The following is a 4,363-nucleotide window of genomic DNA, read 5'->3' on the forward strand; positions in this document are numbered from 1 at the left end:
CTGAGAAGTTTATCTTCACAACACTTTCCTCACCCAACTCTGTCTTAAACTAATGGAATTTGATGTTGAAGGCAGACATTTTTTGCTGATTTTGCCAGAGTGGGTCAACTGGGAAAACTGCCCTTTTGCGTATCTTGTGCCCCAGAGCCTCCTAAATCAATGTAGTGAAGTGATAAGGACAATGCTGGAATGAGGCATATGGGTCACCAGACCTTCCCCAGCCTGGCTTTGGCCATGTAGGTATCGAGCTCACCCTGTTACGCTAGATGGAACGTTGCAGGATTCAACTACTGTGGAATATTGGAGAACTTTTCATTATAAAACTCCAAGAATGGCCATAAACCAACCTTAAAAATGGTGTAGGGGTGGCATTAAGTGTTGGAGAGGGCATGCTGTACTGCTGCTGGTGTTTTTGGAGATGGTTTCCTAAGAGGCCCTTTTGCTCTGCGCCCTTTGAGTCAGTCACCTGGGCTTTGCATGCACTGTGTCTTCAGACCCACTAGTTGCCAGAAAGAGGAAATGGAGGCAGCATCCCCAGGTGAGTCAGAGCAGCAGTGAACTCCAGCAGAGCCTCTGTCATGTCCTCATGGGAAAGGGGGACATACGCTAGGACCCATCTTCTTTTCTCCTCTCTTAAATAAAACAAAGGTCTTCCATCCCTTGCTCTAAGCACAGAGCTCCTACCTTCCTTTCCCAGGAACAAGCAACGCTGGTTGGTTCTTCTAACAGTCCACACATCTGGCCTATTGCACTGTCAAATCTGAGGGAGGAAACCCAATGAGATGTTTGGGGAAGTGGCAAGGACAGACACACTGTATCGGCCACAGCACATCATGGAGAATGTAGGGGGTTGCTCACAGTTCTTTCTCACAAATGATGTTTTAGGAATTTCCTGAGCTCGCTCTCACCTCCAATCCACTTGGGCAGGCATCTTCCATTTGGATCAAAGTTGGAGTAGACACCACCTGTCTCTTGAACACAGATCCTTGTGCTGCCTTTTGAGAGGCAACTTCAGTAGCCATCAGCACAGGCTGGAGGGTAGATTCATGACGAAGCCATGACATTAGGGAGCGCAATGGCACTGACATCCCTGTGCTCAGCCCACCAAACAATTCCATAGCCTTTGGTTTGAAGTGCTGCCATAATGATGTTCACATTGTAGTTCCCATTTCCCAGCATTCTCTTCTTGTGGGAAGTCATCATGTTGTTTGGAGACAACCTCTGGAAAATCTCCTACAGCATTTCCCAGCTGAATGCACTGTTGTCCTGGGAGACGTTATTGAGGGCACACAGGCACAAAGCGCCCAGCACTGTTTCTCATAGCAGATTTGTGGGGGTGATGCCTGGGGCAGCTCCAGTGATTCAGATTTGACCTTGTCTCCTTTCCATGGTTCACAACTTGTGTGTTTCATTTTAGGTTCCAGAGGGGGCTAAAAACACCCCACCCTTCCCTCCTGGAGAAGAATGTAAGCTTCTCAGTCTTTTCAGGGTTCCTGAGGTACGCCTTATTTTTTTAGTGTCCATGACTTACGGTTTGTCACAAAGAGAAAATGTTGGAATCAAAAGGAAAAACAATCCTCCTCTTTTTCCTCTCTCTTCCCAATAGAAAAATAATTTTTGGATTAGTGTATTTCACTGCCACTGTCAAAGTACCAAATTTTAAAAAGTCATATAAAATCTAAGAGCATGTTCTCCCGCCCTGCCATCCCACTCCCACCCCCACCCGCCCCCAAAAAAACCATGGTTTTCTTGCTGTATTTCCCTCTCTGCGAAAGCTAACCAGGCTTTAGTGCAGGAGGACAGAATGGAATCCATCACATTATTCCTTTCTTCCATTTCTTTACAACCACACCACTGATTCAGGAGACAAGGCTTAGGTGGTGGATAGAATGCAGTTCTCCAGGGCCCGCCAGCGCCAGCGGGGTCACAGTCTTTGCTGGGCGTGGGGCGAGACTCTCCATCAGCCTGGGTGCGGTTCAGTCCCCTCAGGGGGTGGGCCAAGAGGGCCGGGCCGGCTCCTTAGGAAAGCTGAACTCTCACCTTTTCTGCCACCTGGGGTTGTGGCCCATCATCTGGGCCACGCACAGTGAGCTAACAGATGGGCATCTATGGAATTTTAACCTTTTTTTAAATTAAAAATGTAAATTTAGTATTCTTTCCTTTGAGTACTCAAACAGGTGAAATGCACTTGATAATAGGAGGACACTGCTATCGTTTATTCCTAATCTAACACATAGTATATTCCTAATCCTTTCACATGAGGATGGGGATATTTCCAGTTTGGGGGAGAAGTTTTAGATCCCCAACTCTTCCTCAATGACAGACAAGAATTGTCTCATTAAAAGGTGATAGAGTATATGTCTTCACCGACTAAACTAAGTTACTGTTATCAATGAAAGTATAATTATTCAGAAAGCAGTTTACTTTGAAATGAAAACAAGATTTAACTCATCCACTAGGACCCATTATTAAGTTGATTCAGAAAAATGTTCCTCTGCATCCAAATACACCCAGATGCCCAGCAGCAAACATTTTATCACCACTAAAGTATTGACACATTTATCAGAAAGAAGGAATTCAGTGAAGAATTCCAGAGAGAGGGAAGTTAAAAGAGTTAGTCTTAGCTCCCTGACATTTCAGAAGATGCTGTCAAGTCTTTGATCAAAAATCACTTTTCTAACCTGGGTCAAATACAATTCCCAAATACACCCTGAACAAAGGACAAACAACGAGCATCACAGAAGGAACTTCTGACCTGCAATTCAGTTTATTTGTTCATTTTTCATAACGTATGCTAGGAACTATGAGGGGCTAGAAATATCAGAAGGAACACAAAGTAAAAGTTCACCCTGCCTTCATGAACTTTATATTCCACAATAAGATACTATCTTTGTCTCTATCTCATGTTGAAAATGGGTAGAAGGGCCGGTCCAGTGGCTCAGGTGGTTGGAGCGCTGTGCTAACACCAAGGTTGCCTGTTCGATTCCCATATGGGCCAGTGAGCTGTGCGCCAGGCTTATACCAGGGAGCTGTGTCCTACACAACTAGACTGAGAAACAACGGCTTGAACCGGAGTGGGGGAGTCGTGGGGGTAGACAGAAAAAAGGGATGATCTTGAAAGTGCTTCTGGGACAGATATATGAGTGATAACCTGAATAAAGTGAATGTGATGGGACAGTCCCAGCCTATGGTATGGTGGAAAAGATAGGCATGCATAATGATAAATTGAATAATTTATATAATATACTGTGACAGAATGTTAAATTCAAGGTTTTGACTGAGGTGCCAAGATATGATAGATATCAACTATCACATGAGTTGCGAGATGGACCAAAATGCAATTTTCAAAAATATATACATATATTAACAAGTTTGATAAGTCTTTAAACCTTTGACTCATTTCAAAGATGGGGAAATTTAAAAAATGTTATGAGGATGATTTTAGGAAGAGGAATTTCATAGAATATTGTGGAGATTCTAGCTAAGATACTTGGAGAAAATATCACTAACTGGGCTTTGAAGGACAAGTAGTTGTTTTTATTTGCAATTCACTATTTGAGATCACAACCTGACATTGCCAGCATGTCTCATTCAGTATGCACAATAAACGAATGAGTCATCTGACCCAGCACGTTTTACTGGAAAAGCTTAGCCCGAGATTCAAAGCTGCCCTGTCCCCCTAACTTAGTGTGTGTGCAAGCTGTGTCACACAAGTCCCCATGCTTAGAAGGGCCCTGAATTTGATTTAATGATCTGCTCTGAATAATTTTTGAACAAGGGGCCCTGCATTTTCATTTTATACTAGCCCCTGCAAATTATGTAATCGGTCCTATCCTGCCATTTGAACACTAGTTAATAGTTTAATGACCTTGAACAAGCAATGTAACCCAAGACCTTTTCCAAAAGTGTTTGTATTACTTTGAACTAAGATTTCTAGTTGCAGACCCACAGAATGGAAAATATTTTTGCAAATGATATATTTGATAAGGAGCTTGTGTCTAAAATATGTAAAGAACTATTGCAACTCAATAATGAAAAAGACAAATCGCCCAGTTAAAAAATGTACAACAGATCTGAATAGACCGTTCTCCAAAATAGATGTACCAACGATCAATAACCATATGGAAAAGACGCTCAACATGATTAGCCGCCAGGGAAGTGCAAATCAACACCATATGACTTCACACCCAACAGGACGGCTGCAATCAAGAAGACTGATAATAAATGTGGGTGAAAAGGTGGAGAAATTGCAATCCTCATACACTGTGGTAGGAGCATAAAACGCTGTGGCCACTTTGGGAAAAAAGTCTGGCAGTCCCTCAAATGGTTAAAAATAAAGTTACCTTTGGACCCACTCCTGGAT

The 4,363-nt window shown here is 43.0% G+C and overlaps 1 pseudogene across 1 annotated transcript; it reads right to left on the reverse strand.

Moving 5' to 3' along the window:
* Positions 1-867: 867 nt before the first annotated feature.
* Positions 868-1,412, reverse strand: LOC308498552 (josephin-1-like; annotated as a pseudogene). The gene has a single exon. The product of its transcript is annotated as a josephin-1-like (transcript).
* Positions 1,413-4,363: the final 2,951 nt, after the last annotated feature.

The sequence above is a fragment of the Rhinolophus hipposideros genome, assembly GCF_964194185.1.
Source record: "Rhinolophus hipposideros genome assembly, chromosome: 6".
In the NCBI taxonomy this organism is placed as follows: domain Eukaryota; kingdom Metazoa; phylum Chordata; class Mammalia; order Chiroptera; family Rhinolophidae; genus Rhinolophus; species Rhinolophus hipposideros.